Genomic DNA, 25,020 nt, shown 5'->3' with positions numbered 1-25,020 from the left:
TCAAAATCCTTATTAGTTAAAGATTCAGAAGTTTCTGAGGAAATTTGGTCCTATGCCTACTTCCTAATGTCTAGTGGCTCACTGGAAATTACTACAGTTGTATGAATTTTAGGGTCTTTACCTTAAATTTATTACATTCATGTGTTAGTCTTCCTGTGTACCTAACTGTTTGTGTTTGCATTATCAATACAACAGTTATATTTGGCCATGGTCACAACCAATTAATGCACAACCTCATTGTAAGTTGCAAAGACCCTGTTTCCAAATAAAGGCATATTCTGAGGCACTTGGGGTTTGGATGTCAACATACAACACTTTAGTGAAGCACAATTCAACTCATAAAATACTCAGTGAAAAAAAAAAGATGTCAAAAGAAACTTTTAAAAAAATTTCAAGTGGGGCTAGGAGATGGTTCAGTGAATAATACCACTCTCTTGTAAGTGTAAAGACCCAAGTTTAAGTGCTAAGAACCCACATAAATGACAGATTCACAGAATGAATGCTCATAGTCTCATTGCTAGTCACAAGGAGATGGGAGGCAGAGATAGGAGAACTCTTAAAATATTGTTTTCTAGCCAACCTGGAAAAGAAGGAAAGCAATAACTAGATTCTGTCTCGAAGAAAGTAAAATGCAACAATAGATATCCAAGTCTGTCCTTGTCATATGTGAATGTTCATGAATACATACCATAGTATATATAGAAAATAAAACTCCAAGTTCTATTCAAATAAAGATTTAAGTATGTGTTTATATGCATGTGCACACAGACATAGATATTTTATAACACATACATGTATTCCATTTGCACACAAATATTGATCTAACAAAGTAGATGGGTAAATGAAACTGAAATCCAAAGGAAAATGGGAATATAGAAAAGTAAATGATTGGTATAGCTGGTGGAATCATCAAGAACATTCCTAAACAGTATCAACAATTTAACCTGATGAACTTCAGCATTTTGATCTCTGAAGACAAAGAAAATGAAGAGATTGAAGAAACATAGTTTTACTCAAAGTGGTCCCTTATAACTGTGGTGGTTTGAATGAAAATGGCCCTCATAAGCTCATGCATTTGCAGGCTTAGTCCCCAGCTGATAAAATCTTTGGGAATGATGGATTAGAAGGTGTGCCCTTGTTGGAATGCCCTTTCTGGAGTAGGTGTGTTGCTGAGAGTGGGCTTTGAGGTTTCAAAAGCTACACTAGGATCAGTGTCTCTCTCTTGCAGCCTGTTGCTTGTAGATTAGGGTAAAAAGCTCTCAGCTACTGTCACAGCACCATGCCTGACTGCTATCTGCCAATATGATAATGTACTAGTGTCTGAAACTGTTAGCAATCCCCCAATTGAATATTTTCTTTATTAAGAGTTTATTAAGAGCCTTGGTCATGTTGTCTTTTTACAGCACTCAAACAGTAAATAAGACAATAACTTTTTTTCCAAATTGTGATGTGACTCAAATCCTCATAATCCATAAGATATTAAATTAATGATTTCATTGCCATTAAAAATAGCAAGATAAATTGTAGCTGGAAGTTTTTCTGTGTCTCACCTGGTCCACAGCTGCTCAGACCTAAGTAAACACACAGAGACTTATATTAATTAAAACTGCTCAGCCATTAGCTCAGGCTTACTGCTGACTAGCTCTCACACTTAAACTCAGCCCATTTCTGTTCATCTATATGTTGCCAGGTGTTCTGTGGCTTTACCTGTGTGACATTACATGCTGCTCCCTAGGCAGTAGGCTGGCATCTCCTGACTCTGTTTTCCTCTTCCCAGAATACTCCTTGTCTGCTTATCCCACCTATACTTCCTGCCTGGCTACTGGTCAATCAGCATATTATTAAACAAGTGTACAAAAGCATTATCCCACAGCATTTCCCCTTTTCTGTTTAATTAAAAAGGAAGATTTTAACTTTAACATAGTAAAATTATATATAACAGAACAGTTATCAAGCAATAATTACAGTTACAATATCTAGTCCAATAGTGTTTGGCAAAATTAAAGAAAATAGTCTATCTATCCTATACATGTGAGTCTAAAGTTTATATCTAATTTATCTCCTATCATAATCATAATTATAACATATTTAGTCTTCAAATACATCAAAGACTTCAGAAGGATATAATACTACCTAAGTAAACAGGAAGAGCATTGTGAGCAACTTGCAAAAATCTAGAATAACAGAGACAGCTGGCTGCCTGGACAGTCAACTAAAGTTCTTCTGCAACATTGGAGCATCCATCTTTAGCCCATTAGTCTCTCAGTCACTTTTTCCTGTGTCCTGTAGAATGCCTGGCAGTTTCTTTTGCAAAGCAGGGACATAAAGGACCATCTTGCCTTGCAAAGTTCAGTGGTTACCTTTCTATGGTTCCTGCACATCCAGTCTATACAACATATTATCAAGCAGTCGAGGTAAGGGCATTTTTTTTTAACCCAGTGACTAACTTTTGCCACAAAGAATGCAAACTCCATGATAAGTTCCTTCAATGTCCATTATCTTCTCTGAAGTAGATTGATGTTGTCAGAAGCAGACATGTCTCAATATCCAGAAAGTCAAAATTCTTAAACCATTTTAAATGCCATATTCTGTAGGTCTTTGAAGTATTTGAAGATTCCCTACATAATTGAAATATATCTATTTATACCTAGAAAACTTAACATGACTGTAAGTTGACTGTCATAGAAGACTAATTATTAATCTGTATTTCTTCATTATCCCTTACAATTTAAATGAGTTGCACAAAAGTAATACCTTAAACAAGAGTAGAAATATACATATAACAAAATTAACTCTAAATTTTTATCAAAAAACTAAAATCCATAGCAATGTGAAACATTTTAAAACAAGTTGTTGCTCTTTAAATGTAGATTCGTTAATCTACCCTTTTATCCTATCATATCTATATCCTACATTTCTATATCATATCTCTTTTTTTCTTTTAGAAATAGATTGATTATGACCAATAACAATTTACAACCAAAAATCTAAACAAAGACAAACATCCATAATCCAATTTTGGGGAATGTGGGCCATAGTGTTCAAAGCTACTTCCTGATGATAGAGGGCACTGTATTCTTATGGGAATCCTGAGAAAATTAAGAATTATGGACAAGTCCTAACTGGAGTAGTCTGTGATGCTGCATTGTCTAATCCTGATGTCTTGAAGCTGATTTTAGGTGTTGGATCAACTGGAGACCTTTCAGGGAGTCTTCCTTGATCAAACCATACGAGTCTGGAAACAATCCACAGGTTCTTATCTTCTGTGGAAACAAAAGCAGAACCACTTTTCCAAAGCAACATAGCCTTAGACATAAATTTTGAAATCAAGATATCTTTAAAATATACATATTTAGCCGGACAGTGGTGGTGCATGCCTTTAATCCCAGCACTCGGGAGGCAGAGGCAGGCAGATCTCCATGAGTTTGAGGCCAGCCTGGGCTACAGAGCAAGTTCCAGGAAAAGCACCAAAGCTACACAGAGAAACCCTGTCTCGAAAAAAACAAAAACAAAACAAAACAAAATAAATAAAAAATAAAAATAAAATATATATATATATATATATATATATATATATTGATTTAACTCAGCATCTTTTATAATCAAATATCGTTCTGCAGTTAAAAATCCCCAAAACAATATAATTCAGACTCTGTGTAATATTCATCTTTACATGGCTTATTTTTTATACTACTTTTACTGTCTCTTTAAAGACTTTATTTTATTAAACTCTTTCCTTATATAACTGTCTATATTTATTTTCTTCTCTCTTCCAAGCCTATGTACATTTTTACACACACTGTAAATCATTTAAAGTCTTACTGTGAATCTATTGCTTTAAACAGCAGTGGCCAGTACTGAAGCAGCAGCATTGGCTGCTGACTCTGGGAGGCATTGGGTCAATGCTTCTATCAAAGCAGTATGTAGTCCAGAAACATTTTTTTTTGTCTGTACTAGCAAAGGCTGGTATTTCCTGACTCAACCTTCATCTTCCCAGAATTTTCCTTGCCTGCTTATCCCACCTATACTTCCTGCCTGGCTACTGGCCAATCAGCATTTTATTAAACCAATGTACAAAAGCATTTATCACACAGCAAAAAATAAAGAAGTATTGACACTATGTCACGTGTGTTGCATCAGTTAATAACTTGGTTTGCTTCAACTGCACACTCCTGAAACCTCAGGTCCCAGTCTTTACCTTTCCTAGCCCTCACTTGATACTGCCAACAGCACAATCAAATACATCAGCCTAACAAAAGACACCTCTGCCCTTGCTCCTTAAGCCACATTTTTTTTAATGATAAGAACATAGAATAACCTACATTTTCAAAGAAATAAGAAAATATAGACTAAATCATAGCACACAGACAGATAATCAGACACTTAACAATCACCATAGACACTTATAAAATACCCAGAGTCACAATGCTAATGGAATTAGAAATAACCTTGAAACTATTAAACATAAAAAACCTTAAACACAGCCTACTCAACTGCATTCATTTTATTTAATTTTGTTTCTGTTTTTTGAGACAGTATATCATATAGTCTATCATGACTTCAAACTCACTATATAGCTATGCTGGCTTTGAACTTGTGGCCACTACCTCTATATCCTGCATGCAAGGATTATAGGTTTGTGACACCAATTTAACTATAATACTTATTAAAATAGAAAACAAAATTTTAGATATTAAATACAGAATAACCCAAATCAAAAGTATGATGAACAGTTGTATCATATTAGACTGAGTTGATGAGACAAATGATGAACCAGAAGAGAGGTCAAATACAATTTTTTAAAGTGTGGGACAATGTGATATTCTTAGGTTTGTTTAGATCTTAAAGATCACAGGGAGAGTAAATCAAGATGTTATATACTGACTAAGAATTAGATTGAAATAATGAAGCAGAGTCAATATTTGAGGAGGTAATGAAAGAAAATTTTCCCAGGCTCCTAAAAACATCAAGTTAGGAAAGGTGCCCAAGTCTTTAAATTTTTTTTTCAATTTCAATTAAATTAAATTAAAAAATAACTACACACACACACACACACACACACACACACACACACACACACACACACACACACATATATATATCTTAGTAAAACTTTAAAACAACCTTCCTCAAAGTTTACCAAAGCTAAAAAGATTGTCTCACAAAATTTTGAATGGTAAGTTGAAAGCTAAAGTCTCCAGCAGCAATTTTAAAATGACAGTGGGATGTCATCATTCATGTAAGGCAAGGAAGATGGACTTTGATCTAAGCTCTGTGCATCAAAACAAAACAAAACTGTCTGCATCATGGAGAACTCCATGAAATCACCATGCTAAGACTGACCTCTGCAGAATTACTAGTGCAGAAGATTTGAGAATGAAAAATCAAAACCCTTGTTTTCACACAGGGTATAATGAGCAGGTATAATGAACATACAAATAAGACGATCCTTGAATATTTGAGTTAAAAACTTCAAACAAAATTAAAATATATAGTGATATAAACAACCAGACAATTATTACTATGATCAAGTATCTTAGTAAGTTTCTGTAGCTGTGATGGCAAAACACTTACCAAAGGCAACTTGGAGAACAACAGGTTTATTGGACTTCCATATTCTGCATTACGGGGTCCATGATCGATTGCTTATTTTTCTGACATTGTTTTATTTTTTGCAATGAGTAATGATTATGTAGGTGTTAGTATTTCAATTATTCATTCAAGCAGATGTTTTGTTGAGTTTATGCCATATATCACAGAGAAACATGATAAAAATTAATCCTTAGTGAGGACATTGAAAGTTAATTATTGTGACAAATGTAGCAAACATAGTCAGGAATTTGAATGAAGACACTGCTTATTTTATATATTAGACAATGATGTTCCTGCATTGCCATGATTCCAAATTCAATTTAGTCTGAAATATATAATTACTAAGAAATGCTTATTTGGAGAATGTTTTGATATACATTGTTTTCCAAGATGTTAAAAGCAGCATTAAGAATTTATACTTTCCTCATAGATGAAGAATATGGATGACAAAGCTGAAACACTGTGATTACATTTCACAAAAAGAAAACCTGGATGTTAACAGTGCTTCTCACTGACTTCAAAAACTAGTGCTGATATAACAAAAACAGCCTGTATTTAGTTGATGGATTTCTAGCTGATGGTCTAGAAAGAGAATGAAGACAAAGGAAAGGACTGCAATTACTTACCTAATATTTCTCCTTCCATTTATTCCTTTCTACAATAATTACACACTTCCAGCATTTGCCCTTTAATTAAAGGAAAATGCAGGTAAATTTTTTAGAGAACCTTATGTTCATCTGGCCAAATTTGAAAAGAGGATTCTGAAATCTCTATTAGTATCTGAGAATGTAGATTGGATATATGATTTATGTTACTCCCACCATTAACTCCCTGAGAATAAAACACCTTTGTAATGTGATAATGAAGATCTGTTCTGCATCTAGGTATTTCTTTTAGAAGTTTTTTTGCAAGAAAATCTGCAGCCTCATCCAATATCATCTCCTTTTAGTTCAAATCAATATAATTTGCCTGGAGAACTAATATTTCTTCATAGTTGGCCTTATAAAAGTTAACAATTTGACCTATCAAATACCAAATATAACTGAGAAGCATCACAAAACACCAAAATACTAGAGACTTCCTGTTATATAGTATATGCTAACACTGTGAATGCCAAGTTTGTGTTTGCATTAGTTAATGGAAATCAACCTTGGGTCAGGAGGAGGGGGTCAGCAACTAGTTGACAAAAAGTAATCAGAGTCAGAAGGGGTCTGGAAAACAGGCAGAGAGATGCACAGGAAGTAGTAGGGAGGGACTTGAGTGTGGTGATCCTTTTTAGTTTGGAGTGACAGAGGAGATACTCGTTTTCTGAGACACCGGTAAAGAGGGAAAGTCAGCTAGTTGCTTCTCAACTTCTCTGTGCTAGCTGATTTTCACCCCAGGCACTGACTCACAAGTCTTTATTGGTAAAAGAATGATAGGGATTCAATTAAAAACTATATTTGTTGACAGCCACAGTTACTGGCTGAAATAGTGGTAGATTCTAGATAGAACAACAGACACATTAATATAGATGACAATATGCATGAAGTAAGATGGATTGGTTTATGAGGATATATTATGACCCTGATTGGACAGCTTCTCTTCATTCTGATGTAGGGATTTCTCTAGGACTCTGATCTAATTGCTACCTAAGAATTTTATGACATTTGGATTCATCAAGTCGTTCAAAACATAATAGTTGCTTAAACTATTTTGATTGTTCCCAGTTTTAGAATTGTGAATTAATTATTGGTGTTAGGTCCTGGCAATCATGCAAAGATACCTGGCTTTCCTGGACTGAGACAAATATATTGTGGCAAAATAGAAAGGGACAGAGAGAGGAGAGAACATCCATGTCAGAAAGTCTATTTATAATTATGATTGGTATTCAAACTCTTAATTGACCTTCAATAATAACAAATGATGACCAGACCTGAAACAAACAGCTAGGGTTTACCTTGTGGAGTTTTAGTCATTATGAAAGGGCTTAACTATAGAGGCCTGGTAACAGTCCAGATGGAAAGAGGTAAATCATCTATCATTCATATTCTATAAATAACTTTGGTAATGAGAGATGGAATATGAGCCAAATTAAATGTATCTTCTGGCCAAAAAATGCAGTTAATTCTGTAGGCAGTTCCTGGAATACATAAAGGTAAGGGAGTGTTCACCTTTCAAAGGCAGCCCACTTTCTGTTTTACAAGGGTGACAGATGTCTGGCTCAGTCAAAGTTCACAAAGCATGAGAACACACTCAGGGTGTTTATCCTGTGCTGTGTTTATATGAAATTGGGATAACATGAGCCTTAGGTAAACTGCAGACAAGGCAAGATTTGTGCTTATTCTTCCTCTTTGGAGAAGAGCAAATGTCTTATGTGTTTGTTCTGGCAAACAGAATCAAGTGAACATGCTTGGGGTACATGTATTCAAGAAAAGACAATGAACTCCCAAGAATAAGATCTTCTCGGCGTGAGAAACAGCCAGAAAGTGGCAGTGGTACTCTCTGCCCATTTATGTGTGACTAAAACATCTCTTCTGCTTTGAGTTGCAGGTGGCAGTTTTTGCTGAAAACTCTTTTTTTTATGTAATAGAAGAAGTGATTTGGCAGATAAATGATTCCTTCATCATGTTCGTTACAACTGAATAACACTCAAATAAACCAAAACGGAAGGAGAAGGAGGGAAGCAGGGCAAGGAGAGAGGGAGGGAGCGAGGAGAGGACTTCAGAGAAAAGATGCTGCTCGGGCTTGTGAGAGATTGTCCCACGGGGCTGTGCTACAGCTTCTCCTTCCTCTATAACCTTCTTTCCTTCTTGTGGGGACCTCAAAGAGCAGCTCATCACAGGGTCTGCTTGTGACCAACCTGTCCTGTGGTACAGCCACAGGGAAGAAAGGTGTTTTCACAAAGGCAGAGAAAGCTGCTCTTCTACAGGAACTTCCCAGTGCAATTTTGCTTGTCTTTAATAGCTGACTGTACTTTTGTACATATTTGGTTTCTTAAAAATTATAAGTAACCTTTAAAAGTGAATATGATTTTATTCTGTTGAAAATACTCAGATCTGCTCATTATTAAAATGCATACTTCTGAAAACCTATTTTGTTAAAGCCTAAAATTATCCCAATGTCTTCCTTCCTTTGAACTCTAAAAAAAAATCTTGTTAAAGACACAATCCTCTGAAATTGCACAAAAGATAAGCCAAATTCCAGGTTTGCTCAGTTATTTTAGCCATAAATATTTATGTGATTTTGCTGGACTCACTACTCCTGATGACCTTCAGACTAAAAATATACTGTGAGTTAGACATTTATCTGAAATATTTATTCAAATTGTTTTTGTTCATTATCTTTCATAGGGCCTATTATGGTTCAACAGTTTGCCTGAGAAAGGGTGCCAGTACAGGTAATCATATTGTACAAATACAGGTGATTGTCAGTTTAAAAATTGTCATATTTCCCTATGGTAAAATCACAGAACTATGATTAAACAGCATGATGGAAGTTCTATTTTTCTTAAAGTATGCACATAAACAATTTACGAGGATTCCTGAGACATCCATGTTCCAGTTTCTGGCCATCCAGGCAGTGTCAGGCATGGGGTCCCTGTCATGGAGTGGCTCTCAAGTTAGGCCAATCATTGCCTGGCCACATCTATAAGCTCCAAGCCACCACTGCCCCAGCACATCTTACCCACAAGACAGATTGTGGATTGAAGGTTTTGTGGCTGGGTTGGTGTCCCATTGACACCACTGGGTACCTAACCTGGTTGCAGAAGACAGTTGGTTCAGGTTCCACATCCTCCATTACTAGGAGACCCCATTAGGCTCACCTTCATAGATTCCCAGAAGTTTCCATTGGACTCTTCTCACATCACCTGTAAAGGCCCCTTTCCAGTACGCTCTCCCTGTATTCTCTTCCTCTGCCCCTCACTCCCAGATCTGAACCCTTCTGTTACCATTCTCAACTCCCTCCAGTCCACCCACAAAAATCTATTCTATTTCCCCTCCCCATGGAGACCCATTTGTCCCCCCTAGACACTTCTTTATTTCTTAGTCTCCCTGAGGATTTTAATGTGATTATCCTTTACTTAAGAGCTAATATCTGTTTATTAGTAAATATGTTATCATATTTGTCTTTCTGGGTCTGTGTTGCCTAGCTCAGGATGATTGTTTTCTGCTTCCTTCCATTTGCCTGAAAAATTCATGATGTCATCTTTTCCCTAACAGCTGAGTAATACTCCATTGTGTAAATATACCACATTTTCCTTATTCATTCTTTGGTTGAGGAACATCTGAATTCTTTCCAGTTTCTGGCCATTACAAGTGAAGGTGATATGAACATAATTGAGCAAGTGTCCTTGTGGTAGAATGGGGTGTTTTTTTGGTCTATGCCTAAGAGTGGTATAGGTGGGTCTTTGTGTATATATCTAAGAGTGCTATCGCTGGGCCTTGAGGTAGATCGAGTTGCAATTTTCTGAGGAACTGCCATATTAATTTCTACAGTGTCTATACAAGTTTGCATCCCACCAGCAATGGAGGAGTGTTCCCCTTGCTCCACATCCTTACCAGCATGAGCTGTCAGTTGTGTTACTGATTTTCATTATTTATACAGGTATAAGATGAAATCTCAAAGTTGTTTTGAATTTCATTTGCCTGATGACTAAGGATGTTGAACATTTCTTTAAGTTTTTTTTTCAGCCATTTAAGAGTCCTCTATTGAGAATTCTCTGTTTAAGTCTGTATCCCATTTTTTAATTGTTGATTTGTTGATGTCTAGTTTCTTGAGTTCATTATATATTATGGATATTATTTCTCTATCATATGTAGAGTTGGTGAAAAGCTTTTCCCATTCTGTAGGCTATTGCTTTGTCGTATTGATGCTGTCCTTTGCCTTCCAGAAGCTTTTCAGCTTCATGAGTTCCCATTTATTCATTGTTGATCCTAGTGCCTGTGCTATTGGTGTTAAGTTTAGGACATTATCTCCTGTGCTGATTCACTCAAGGCTGTCCTCTTCTTTCTCTTCTATCAGGTTCAGTGTGTCCATTTTTATGTTGAGGTATTTGATCCACTTGTACTCGGGCATGAGTTTTGTAACACAACTGACAAAAAAGTGAGTGAAATCATTCCTAATGATATTCTCCTATACTCATAGATCAGTGCCTAGCCCAATCATCATCAGAGAGGTTTTGCTCCAGGAGCTGATGGGAGCAGATGCGGAGACCCACAGCCAAGAATTAGGCAGATCTTGAGAGACCCTGAAGAAGAAGAGGATGAAGGATTGTAGTAGCCAGGAGGGTCAAGGACACCAGAAGAAACAGACCATGGAATCAACTAATAAGGGCTCATAGGGGCTCACAGAGACTGAAATAGCAATCACAGAGCCTGCAAGCATCTGAGCTAGGCCTTCTCATACATGCTGTGCTTGTTTAGCTTGTAGTTGTTGTGGGACTCCAAACTGTAGGAGTGAGGGTAGGGTTTCTGACTCTTTTGCCTGCTCATGGGACCCTTTTCCTCCTATTGGGCTGCCATGGCCAGTCTTGATATGAAGACTTATGCCTAGCACTATTGCATCTTATTATGTCATGTTTGGTTGATATCACTGCAATGTCTGCTCCTTTGTACAGAAACAGAGGATCTAGGAATAGGAGAGCTATAAGGGGGCTGGACGGAGGGGAAAGGAGAAGCTTCTGTCAGAATGTATTGTATGAAAGAAGAATAAAGAAAAAGAAAAAAATTTACTAGAGGGAGAAAAGAATACAGGAATTATTTTTTTGTTGTGGAAAATATTACAGAAATGTCAAAGGGTAAAATGTCTAAAGAACAGATGATTCCATTTGAAATGCATTTGTGTATGTATCTACACATACATACACACTCCCACCACACATATTTTTAAGAAAAATAAATCAAAACAGTACCCTTAGATAGAAAAATTACCAACCAGGGCACAAAATTGAGAACACTCTCATTCAATTGTCCTTAAATCATCTTCATTTGAATGACTAAACAATAAGAAAACATTAGAAGAAAGTTTGTGCTTTACACAATGTTAGAAAGTTAACAACAAAATTATTTCAGGAATATTACATACATACAACGATGACCACCAAGCAGTGGTTACATTATATTTTTCCATTTCCAGATTTAAAATAAGTGACCACACCTATTGTCTCAGTTAACATGCCCTGTTTGACACTAAGTCATTGTAAATTAATTATAAAATGTCATTTACATAGAACATAATACTAGTGCTCACTTATCAGCTTACAAATACAAATATATTGAGAATAGAATATTGTGTTTATTTATGTCCTCTACTACCCAGTATTGTTTGGTGTCTGTCAGGTGTGTGTAAACCAAATTGGTCCTTCTGACTATTTGGGAAAATTTTTGTTGGAATCAAGTCACAGACTTTGTTTACAAATACTGTCCAAGTTGGAATTCAGTGCAGGAATGACTCCTATTATCAGAAGTTTACATTGTGAAGTTGTAGATGAAAACCTAGGACAGTAGAGTTTCCACATTGTATTTTCTCTCATAAATACTCAGTAAAGACCATCGTTAACACAGTAGAAAGGGATTAATTCTCACTCAGAAACAGTATTTGAGAAACATTTCTCTTCTGACAATATAGTCTGTATCTGTGTTCCCAGTGAACTGTCTTTGGTAGAATGACTGAAAGAAAGGGAAATAGGAAAAGTATCCACAGGAATTCAGAAGACTCATAGGTACTACAAGTTTGACTTAGGGGAGAGGGCATGATTGTAGCTAAAGAAATGACCCTGGTTGTTTACATGGTTTTCTCTGGACTCTAGCCCTATTTTTTTTCTCAAAGTCAGGGTAACCCAAACTTTAAAGAACTGAGTATTACTGGGATCCACAGAAAAAAATAGGCCTTGTAATTAATGAGCTGTCCAGGCTATTTTTAGCTGAGAAGATATTGAAGCAACTAAGAATAATAAATCTAAAGCATGGCTGCGTCTGTGTTTGATTTACTCTCAAGGTCTCTGAAGGTTAGGAAAAAAGAGATGGAGGTGTAGGAACCATGTTAACACCATTTAGCTAACAACTTTGCATCTGGTTTTGCTTACTGACTGTGATGAAGACACAGGGAAGTGTTCTTCACACAAGAATACAGAGTTGTTAGGGTCAAAGGCAAGGTCAAGGAAGATTTTCTAGGTTTGATTTTTTTTTCTTTCTTTTTTTTTTTTTTAAACTCTTTGGGGTTTATTCCATACTGCACTGACTCTAAAAATCTACCAAGTGGTATTATGATCACAGCCAAGAGTGATTGAGAATAACACAGTAGAAGTATTATTTGTTCATTTAATTACTTTCCAGAGCTGGTGATTGAACTTGGAACTTGGCAACTGGTAAACAGTGCTCTATATAGTTACTGAATTAATATGAGTGTATTTGCACTGAGCAGTTACACTAAAATGAAAACCCAGAATATGTATTTTTTTCTTCTCTTTATTGACTATACTGCTAAATCCTTCTCCATTTTAGGATTTCTGCCATGTAAGGCAAAGAGGCCATAATCTTCTCTGTCTTCACAGAGGAAGTAGCACAGTGCCTGCAGATTGTAGCTGAGGGTATGGTACAGTGCTTGGGAAAAGGTGCAATGGAGAAAATTATTCATGAAATTATTTTCTTTCCTTTTGGGAAGAATAACTGGCTTATATTTCTCTTCCATAAATATAAAATAAAATGTAATGGGGGTAAAATATGCACACCCAGATACAGGCAACAATGGCAACAGTTTAAGCATGTGAGTGTGCACATTCATGTGCATGTTTGCATATGCATACACAGAGAGAGAGACTGAGACACACTCACATTCATGCATACTCAGATATATAGAAAGACAGACAGAAAGATGATAGATAGATAGATAGATAGATAGATAGATAGATAGATAGATAGATAGATAGATAGATAGACAGACCGACCGACAGACAGACAGACAGATATACTTGTCTCATAAACATTCAATGGAGCCAGAGAAATTGTTAGCAGTTACTGGAAGAACAAAGAATGAACACCTTGGCAGTGATTATTGTCATCAGTGTTGAAGAAATACTGCATTAAAGTGACACCACAGAACCCTTGACAGCTTGCCCAGGAAGAAAGTGATATCCAAAATCATATATTTAGGGGGAACATGTGTGTGTGTGTGTGTGTGTGTGTGTGTGTGTGTGTGTGTGTGTGTGTGTGTTTGTTTTAGTTTCATAAGCAGTTAATGTATGTTTCCTTTCTTATATTTATTTATTTTATATATATAGACCTGTTTCCCTGCATGTATGTATGTACAACTGATGTGTGTCTTATGCTCGTGGGTGTCAGGAGAGGGCATTGGGTCCCCTGGAACTGGAATTACTTTCTCAAAAGTGATCTGTATGGAGTTATGGATATACATACAGAGGCAATATACATTTCCATATTTTTCATATGGAAATATTGCAAAAATAAATGTAGATCTATTTGTCCAGGGAATTTGATTCATTTGTTTCTCTTTAGTCCTTCTTTTCTCAGACATGGAACTTTTCTAGATCAACTGCTGACTAGGTCAAGTCCATTCCCTTCCTTTCTCTTTAGAAGTGTATAAACTGGGCATTTCTGCTCTGTGATCAAGCTTCTACAAATATTCTGTGCCGTATATGATAGGTTCCCTTTTATAGAGACTCTTGTCATTGATAAGAAAGTGGGTAGGTTTGAAAATGTCTAACCTCAAGCAACAGATCCTTCTTACATTTTCTCTGAACAATGCCTTCCTACCTGGCTATCAAAAATCGAAAAAGTTGTTACTTTGTTTCATGAAACTGTTTTAATTATCTATTATTGTAGGGCCTTTTTAATATATATGGGTGTTTAGTTTTTAACACCTTTGGGACTCAGGGAAAACAAGAACCTTTTTAGGGTTTTCTGACTAAGATACTCTGAAAAGAGTTACAACATTTTGTCAAGTTGATTAGATAACATTGAAACTCTGAGCTGGTAAGTTACTGAACCCAAGTTGTGTCAATAATCAAATAAAAGCAATGACTCCCATTCTGTAACATGGGTATAATTGGCAAAGCTAATTATGCCAAATATTGTCTTGTACAAACATAATATTCAAAGAGAAATCAACAAAATCCAACTTCAAATTTTAGCAGCACATAGATGCACATAGCAGGCATCATGTGAACATTAAGTCCACAGAGCTCTTATGACCTGGAGGAAAATGGAACATTTTTATCTTAGATATATAAACATGCAAATATATGTGTATATGAGTATAACTGTATGAGCCTTATCATTTCATATCTCTAACTGAAAAATATAAATTATACAATGCTAAAAGGGAAATAAATTGATATTACAACATCAGAGTACAATTTATAATGGACAACATTAGAATTACATAGTATATATATACAACTTAATCTAATGAATAATAAACCTTCAGTTTCTAGTACTTAAAAAGTCCTAGAGCAATCTAGTGCTGCCAGGAATGAAAGCTGACTTTTGTCTGTCTGATTTACTCATACCTATTCCAATCTGTTTAGAATAATTGCTAACAACTTGATTAAGATCATGTATCATAAAATGTAACAGTTTTATATTTGTAATTCAGCAGAGTTTGGTATATTCAAATAAGCCATTATAAGAACAGTCCATGTACATTGACTAAATATGAACAGTTATAAAGTACATATTACCTTGGTTACTTCAAACAATTTGATAAAGAAAATTCTTGCATATATACTCAGAGGCCCATGACTCATTGATTGCAGATTCAATCAAGTCAGCAACAAATATTAACCATCACAAGTAGCATATATTAATTTTACATACTTGTTGTAGAATAATCTTTTTGCTCACTGTGAAGAATTGATACTCTGATTGGTTTACTAAAAAGCTGAATAGTCAATAACTAGCAGGATTTCTAGGCAAAGAAGAAGCTGGGGAGAAGAAGGTACAGTCACCAGCTAGACTAGGAGGAAGCAAGAAAGCAAGCTGGACAGTACAGAGATGAGGTAAACAAGCCTCAAGGCAGCACATAGTTTAATAGAAATGGGTTAATTTAAGTTATAAGCTCTAGCTAAAACATGCCTAAGCTACTGACTGAGCTTTGACAATTAATAATGACTCTCTGTTGTGATTTGGAAGCTGGCTGTCAGTACAGAGAAAAATCCACATTCACATATTAGTAAGATTTGGCAGGATAGCTCCATAAATGCATACATCATGCCACAACTAAGTACAAACTCCTTATTTTACAACTTTCACCACATTCTTCCCAACATCTAGTAGTCAATATTCCACATTTACACAATATGATTTTAAATTCTCTACATAAAAGAAAGAATATAATGTCTTTATTTGTCTAATTTTGTTTAATATAATATCCTCCTAACTCTGCTAGACATACATACAAAAGAGAAATAGAAAATTAAATTTTATCAACATAGAAAACTATAAAAATAAAGATGAACAATGTGATTCAAAAACAGTAATAGACATCCAAAGTAACTAGAAGGAAATCAACAAATTTAAGTATTAGGTCCTTATCTACCAGTGACAACCTGGAGTGTAACCTGCCTGACTTCTCCAACTAACATACACAGACTGATTGAATGAGTTAAAGAAACTAGCACCAACAATATACTACCTTCAGGAAACTCACTAGTAAAGATACACACAGAGAGAGAAATGGAGAGGGTAGAACAATATATTAAACAAATTGAACCGTAAGGAAGTAGAAGTTCCCAATTTATGTCTGGTAAAAGATTTTGAGATAAAAAATTGTGAGAAAAGACAAAATAAATTAATTTATTGTGATCAAGGGATTCACTGTAAGTTGTAGTGATTGTAAGTCTCTATGTACCAAATATTGGAGCATGTCTTTTCTTAAACTATTATATCTTAGGTGAGAGACAAACACACAATGATAGTGGGGACTTTTCCTCCCCATTTTTATCAATGGACAGGCCAATCACATAAAAATGAAACAAAGAAACAAAAATTATAGTAAAAATCACATACACTCGGGCATTCACTGAAATTACACCACCAGTTCCAAACTATACATTCTTATCAGCCCATATAACTTCTTACTGACAAAAATATGTATCATATTACAAAACAAACTGTAGTAAACCACAAACATGTCATATCCTTTATGTCTTCTGACCATAGTGGAATAAAAATAGAACCCAACAACAAATAAACTTTAGGTGTTATATAGATACCTAGAAACTGGAGAATATCCATTGGACCAAACAATGAATTATCAAACAAAAAAAGGAAGAATTTACTATCAAAAGAAATTAAGTTAGAAACCCAACATATCAATAATTTGTGGGACACAACTTTCAAAATATTTTGATCAATGGTCATATAACTCAGTAAAACATTTTATACCAGACCTCACATAACAGGTTCAGTCATGGGAAGGCTCTGAAAAACCACGGAAAATTAATATATAAAAATCTCTTGATTATTTGGGGATAAAGAAGGATATATACACAGTGCACCTCATGTTTAGATTTTCAGCTGATAGCCAATCCCAAGATAACTCATTATATAAATACAGATTTTCTAAAATTTGACAAATTCTGAAATTTGCATCATTTTTTGTTCTTTAGAAAGCAATACGCCATTTGTACCGACAAGTCAAAGCCTAAACCATGGCTACCAATGTCTATTTTAAAAGAACAAGAGGTAGATCTGATGTATGTAGACTAAATACTTAAATATGTTAATGTATAATATTAAACAACAAGAATAATAAATTGGTAAGATATTGATGCATTATTTTGGAAAAATTAATGGCTTAATTGAAGAAACTAAAATTAACCAATATTTGAAAATTTCCAGAAAGTAATGTTTTTATCAATAGCTGAGTAAGTTCATAAACTGTGAAAAAACTGAAGATAAGCCATAGGAAATAACTCTCATCCTGGGAATTTTACAAATATTAAGGTAAATTTGGGGACTGAATTATTTTCAGTTTGGAAAGGCTTTGAGGAGAAATACTCTAGAGGTAAACTGATAGTGCCTTTCCAGTCCTTTTATGTGAGAAATGAATCTTAGGTGATGGATTGGGTCCCAGATTAAACAGTATAAAGTGTCTGTACATATTGATGGTATACAGACATAGATCATTGAACTGTGTGATTCCAAATCATAAAGTGTCTGGGCAAGGCAAAATCTTGAAGACAATCTGGGAGAAATAATAAGAGTTTTTCTTTAGTAATTAAATTTGCACAATAGGTAACAATAATAACAATATGGGTAGAAAATCCGTTCTGTAATATGATATACAAGATGAGACAATGATTTTTCTGGAATGTGTTAGTTGTCCCGTATTCTTAATAGCATTCAAAGTTCATATTGTTATGAGAACAATTCAACTCTAAAATACAGGAGAAGAAACAGTTTGCTTTGAGGTTTGTTTATGTCCTCTACATTACGCCTATATTTAGTAGACTTTCAGCTATGGAGAGAAACTACTCTTTCCTAGGTCTGTTTGCTCATTCAGACATTGTTTCGGCTCCTCTGTCACTGTGGATGGGTGAGAAGAGAACATTAAGATAAAAGGAAATAGTGGCAAAAGCGTGAGGGCATCACAAGATAAGGCAAGGATTTGCTGAACAGAGTTTAGGCTGCGTTCACTCAGTGTCCCATACCACCTCTGGGTCTCCCACAGAGACCCAGAGGTCAACGCTAAATACATCTGACAAACCAGATCCTAGAAACTGTCACTGAACGGAAGGAACACTGACTTTAAAGCATGTATCCAAAACAATTGTTCAGTTTTTCCTGTGGGGAGGTCACTCAAAAATAGGCAAATGATCCCATCTTTCACCACAAATATGTTATTGCACTCTAATGCTGTTAGCTAAAAGCCAATGTGCGGATTCACTTTGGCTTGGGGTAAATGTGGCCATTTCCTTCAAATATTTCCTAACATGCTTACACAAATACCATTTCGTTCCATCCAGTGCTTGGGTTTGGGTTTTTCTTGACATAATTTACCATAAACTTATTTCTCATGAACAACTTCCTGTTTATATTTGCTTCCAGCCTAACCTGAATCCATGAAAAAAAGAAAGAAAGAAACCAGTTATATTACTCTACCATAAGAAAGATAACTAAATCTTTATCAAAGTTTCTCAGAGATAGTTTTAATAAATTGAAGATAATACAAGAACTGATTTCGTGGAAATAAAAACATCCTCAGAACAAATGTAATGATATGGGAGGGCACCTGGCAACTACCTGCAACTCTAGCTCCTCGGGCACCTGGCACCTCTGGCCTCTGTTAGCAATGGCACTCATATGAACTCCCTCTCCCCTGCCTCCTCCCCACACACAGACACACATACACAAAGACACAGAAAGAGGCACATACAGACACATCATTAAAAATTAATTTAAATATATTTTCTTGATGTGTTGGTTCCTGCCTTTAATCCCAACACTAGGAAGGAGGGGCAGGTGGATCCTGGTGAATTATAGAACAATCTTGTCTACATAGTGAGTTCCAGGTTAGCAGGGTGTACACAGTGAGATCCTGTATAAGAAAGAACTGCATGCCATGGCATCCAGTGTTAAATATATCTCCATGTCTACTGGAGTGATATATATCTAAAAATATTTGAATGAATACCTTCTCAATTAAGGAATAAAGTTAGGCTTATGACACATCCTCTTTAAAGTACTGGAATTTCAAGGGAAATAGTGTATCAAAATTAAAGAATCAGAGACCTAGTAACACTAAAAGAAACACAGAAAAGTAACAAATAGTATATAACTGCAGCCCAAATATCAAGTGTTTCCTGTGTTATTTATTAAATCCAAACTGAACATTTGGCAACCAGCTTAACTTCTAATCTCATTAATAAAAGTAATTACAGAGCAGGAGCAAATTCCAACCCTGGGGAGGCTGCAGCAGGAAGATTGAGACATTGAAACCAGCTTGGGCTATATAGGAAGGCCCTGTTTAAAAGAGAAAAGAAAAGGAACACTGTGAAAACGATTCATTTCCGTAATTTTAACTTAGTTCTTCATCATTTGGCAATAATAATGAACTTTTAATATTCTGTAATACTAATAAACTGATTTTTGTTTTTGGGAAAAGGAAATGTCTCCCAGTAATCCAGAGTTACAAATGCCTGCAAACATGCACCACATGTTGAGAAGCCACTAAACAAAAGCACAATTTCATCCCTAAATTATGATTGCTAATATCAGTATGTTTCTGTGGAACACAACAAAATATTCTACAAGTACTATAAAATCATATGTATTACTGAACAATAAAGTTAATTTGAAGGGACAAAATAAGGTGCTTTCCTTTGCAGAGGTTACAGCTCAGTGCAGAGGTGTGGTTTGGAGGTAGACCAGTTGTTTAGACTAACAGTAGCCTGTGAGCTGGTGCAAGCCTGTCCTGTAGTGAGGCTGATACAAAAAAGTCTCTGAATAAAAGAAAGAAGAAGAAGAAGGAGAAGGAGGAGGAGGAGGAGGAGAAGAGAAAACATTTCTGTAGGCAATTTAGAAAATCGTATGTTTACATGAAGTACATTGAATTTTGTCCTTGTTTTCTTTCATAAACAATGGTGAATACAGAAAAGTCTAAATCTGCCAGGCAGTGGTGGCGCATGCCTTTATTCCCAGTACTCGGGAGGCAGAGGCAGGCGGATCTCTATGAGTTCAAGGCCAGCCTGTTCTACAGAATGAGATCCAGGAAAGGCACAAAGCTACACAGAGAAACCCTGTCTCAAAAACCATTAAAAAAAAAAAGAAAGAATGAAAAAAAAGGAAAGTCTAAATCCAAGAAAATTTAATGAGAGGGCATATTTGAAACCATACTTTGAATATTAAGACAAGGAAATCTTCTTTGAAAAAATTAAAGATCCTAAGAAATACAGGCCTAAAGCATGAATAAGATAATTTATGCCTAATACTTAGATGCTAATCATTAATGTTCAGTAATTAGTATAAGTTTTTAAAGAATACTGTTAAGTTTTAGATAGGTAATGAAGAAGCAGAACAACGATTCACACTCCAAGTGAAAATAGTGTCAGTTGAGTTTCTCTTCATTCAATCATTTCTATCGTATATAAAGTGAAGAGAGGGACGTAGAGAGATGACCCAGCCAGGCAGTGGTGGTGCATGCCTTTAATCCCTGAAGTTGGGAGGCAGAGACAGTTGGATTTCTGTGAGTTCGAGGATGATCTGGTCTACAGAGTGAGATGCCTCAGTGGTTAAGATCATTTGTTCTTCTAAAGAATCTAAGTTCAGTTCCACATCCACAGAGGGTGGTGCCCTCTTCTGGCCTTTGAGGGCATGTACACACGGAACACACACACACACACACACACACACACACACACACACACACACACACAGATCACACACACACACACACACACACACACACACGCTTAGAAAAATTGCTTTTAAAAGAAATTATCAAAAAAGTCTGAATCTAGAAATCTCACAGAGAGAAAATACTGTAGGTATACAATCCATTTACATATGATCGAGCATGTCACCTGTATAAAAGACAATAGAAGAACCAGGAAAACAGGATAAGCAACTGCAACAAGATAGGAGCTCACATAAACTTCAGTGCAGTGGCTTAGGTTGCTTTTTTTTTTTTTTTTTAAACCAGAAGTGTTGAGTGCATAACCCACGGGATGAGAGATAGAAACACAGCATGTCCTCAAGAAATGTCTATCTTTAAGGCTAACTATGTTTTACTTTGAATGATTCTGAAGAAGGCCATAACTTTGTTGAGGTCTTAAGGATGTGTAGTAGTAGCCATGCTGAGGCTGTAGCTCAATGAAGAGCATTTGATAGCATATGAGAGGTCTGGGTTTTAATCACTAGAAATAAATGGAAGGAAAACCCAAATCCATATCAACACAATTTTAAAAATCCTCTGGATTATGTTAAACAATGAGACATAAAGTTTCATGGAGATAATTTGTTAGTATGTTTCCACTCATTTAACCTGAAAAGCAAAATTATTTTCTTAAACATTTCGAAGAACAAAAGTGAAGTTAATCTCAAAAAAGAAAGATGACCCTGGTTCAAGTGTGTAATGTGAAAACCACGTGAAGGTAATGATTTTCTTTTAGAAGGTCATTGAAATATTTCTTTCCAGAAGTTTTCATTATGATGTTAACATCCAAAGAAACTGAATGGTCAGCCTACCAGTAACAGACAGCCCATAGCTCTACAATAAAGAGCCTTACTGCCTTTGTATAGTTATTTAATCAAGTGTGAAACAGTGATAAATCTCTCCAGAAAGTGGTTGTAAATCTATTGACACATCAAATAAAACTAAAATTTCTCTGAAGAATGAGTGTTGAACTTCTTCATCCTTCATAAGATGTCTTTACCTTTTCTGTACATTTTATTATCTTTTCTTTATGTATATTTTTCTTCTCATCAAACTGTGACTTTAAAAAAATTTCTGGACCATCCTCATATTTGACATCACTTACTAGGTGTTATTTTCTGAGTAAGTATTTTGTCAGCAAGTCTGTAAAAATGGAAGGCGTAAGTGTCGTTCCTTAACAATTTGGTGAGCAAGTGCTTGTTTGTCTTCTTTAATCTGTGTTGGTAGTTACCCTGTCAGCTTCATCATTTCTGTGAGCTCTACTCCTTCCTTCCTTTACCTGAGTGGGTTTGAGTCTTACCACTCATCAGCATGGTCCTTTACACTATCAACCTCCACTTCTTCATGGTAGCTGGGATGTTCCCTGATCTTGGTCACTTGTCTCTGGTGATCCATACCTTACTTTTAAAAAAAAAAGCTACCTGTTGAGAAACAGAGGAGTGGATTGTGGGGTGGGTGGGAACTGAGCAGAGAGAGCTGGGAGGAGAGGAGTGAGGGGAAACTGTGATTGAGATTTAAAGTAAATAAATTTAAAAAAGCAGCTGTTCCACTTATGTTTTCTCCAGCTGGAATTGTTAGCCCTCTGTAATGGCAGCTTCCACATCTGATACAGTCCCTCCATTGCTAACTATGCACTTACACTGATATTAAAATCTGTGATGGCTTTGCCTTTTATTTATCCCCCCGCCCCCGTCTTTGCATTCAGCTTTTCTACTCAGCTTTGATCTATCTCCTCCACCCAAGGAACAAATCTTATTTGATGATATTTTCAAACTCACATTTCTCTTATCAATAGACCGGATTGAAATATCTCAATACTGAATCAATCAAATTGCCTGATTTGTTTGTATCATTTTTGTCAGTGATGCTGTTACTTCAAGGTATCTGAGGGCCCAAGGATCATGAGCATGACTATTTCCCTAATCAGCTCTCTATGATGGGTATGCTGCTTACATGTGAGTAAACAACTATAGTTTTCTTTTGCTTTGGGATCCCTAGTTTAAGTCTACCTTTACCAGCACTTAACCATTTCTTTCCTCTTGTCCACATGCAATGCAAGCCCTTCATTGTTCTAAGCCTGAATTTCTTCACCGTGTTCTGGAACATGGCCCTTCAGACCTCCCAGAGAGTCCACTGCATTCAGTATATTCTGTAACATCTGGTTGGGAATTTCTGTCAAGGAAAGTGAGTTGCTAATATCACCACACATTCGTCTGCTTTTATTTGTTTCCCTTTTTTTTTTTTTTTTTTGTTTTTTTTTTGTTTTTCGAGACAGGGTTTCTCTGTGTAGCTTTGCGCCTTTCCTGGAACTCACTTGGTAGCCCAGGCTGGCCTCGAACTCACAGAGATCCACCTGGCTCTGCCTCCCGAGTGCTGGGATTAAAGGCGTGCGCCACCACCGCCCGGCTAAAGATTTATTTATTTATTATGTATACAGCATGTATGACCAGAAGAGGGCACCAGACCTTATTACAGATGGTTGTGAGCCACCATGTGGTTGCTGGGAATTGAACTCAGGACCTCTGGAAGAGCAGTCGGTGCTCTTAACCTCTAAGCCATTTCTCCAGCCCCCTTGTTTCCCTTCTATAGTAACTATTTTTAAAATTTCAAAACTATACCTAATCTATGTTGAACACTGTAACTCTAATTATATGGTTTATCGACAAATTTTACCCTTCAGTTTAAATAATAACCTCATGCAATTTCTTTTATATCTTTTAAAATAAGACTTATTTTGCTTTATGTGCATGAATGCTTCTTCTAGATGCATGTAGGTACACTATCTGTTTTCTTGGTGCCTGTGGAGTCCAGAAGATGGTGTCAGAACCCCTGGAAATAGAGTAAGAGAGAGTTGTGAACCTTCATATGGTGCCAGGAATTCAACCAAGGTTCTCTGCATGAGCTGCAAGTGCTCTGCACCATGTGTCATTGCTCCATCCCCTCTTTCATGACTTAGAGTCTTTAATTTTGTTGAAATTTCAATAAAAATTTTAAAATAACAGAAATAAAGATCATTGTAAAGACAACTGTTTCCATGAAAACGTAAACTTTTATTGTAATACCTGATAGACTCATCCACTTCCCACTTCACTTGCAACTAACTCCCCAGAACAGTTTCCCAAGGCCCAAGGCCTACTCTCGGTAAAACTGCTCCTTCAAGCACACTTTAGATTCTAAACTTTCCTAATGCTATGACCCTTTACAATAACTCCTCATGTTGTGGTGACTCCCAACCATAAAATTATTCCATTACTACTCTATAACTATAATTTTGCTACAGTTATGAATTGTAATGTAAATGTCTGATATGCAGGATATCTTATATCCAACCCCTGTGAAAGGGGAGTTCAACACTGTCCCACCACCCTGACACACAAAGGGTTGCAACCCAGAGGCCGAGAACCACTGATGTTGGTGGTACTGTGAGCAGCCTGTGGAAACAAAGGAACTTAGAACACACTGAAAATAAACAGACACAAAACTATGTAAAATAATCTGCTTGTTTGAACAGAGAATCTACTTTGTTGTCATGTTTTGTGGGTCACATGTACAAGTTTTCCTTTGTAATACTTGGATTTTATTCCTTCCTCTTAGTTTAGGGTGGGAAGACACTTAATTCTTTGGAAAGTTGGGTAGGTCTTTTTATTTTATTTTTTTGCAGACAAATTGGGAAGAACCTTTGAAATCAGTCTTTGGCAGCATGATATGGAACAGATACATAAACCGAGACACTCGGACTTTTTGTGAACCTTTTACTTAAGGTTACATGAAATACGTTTTTGAGAAAAGAGGTAAGATTCATCCATTGATGAAGCAAACACTGAGATTTTTTTCCTTCCTAATTGAAATAAAACATAAAAGTTCACTAAAAAGCAAGCCTCAAGCTTATAGTGGCTTAGAAGCTTTCAGAGGATTATGACTTGATTTATTGACAACTTGAGCTGAGAAATGATGAATTAAACTAAAACAAGGAGTCGGGTCTTTGAAGTTGAAATTTTTTAAGTGGCTCAATCATTTTTATAACAAGGACAAATGATTCTGTTTGTTCCTTTG

The sequence above is a fragment of the Peromyscus maniculatus genome, chromosome 6, assembly GCF_049852395.1.
Source record: "Peromyscus maniculatus bairdii isolate BWxNUB_F1_BW_parent chromosome 6, HU_Pman_BW_mat_3.1, whole genome shotgun sequence".
Taxonomy (NCBI): domain Eukaryota; kingdom Metazoa; phylum Chordata; class Mammalia; order Rodentia; family Cricetidae; genus Peromyscus; species Peromyscus maniculatus.
The sequence above is the reverse complement of the archived record's forward strand: the minus strand, read 5'-3'. Positions refer to the sequence as shown.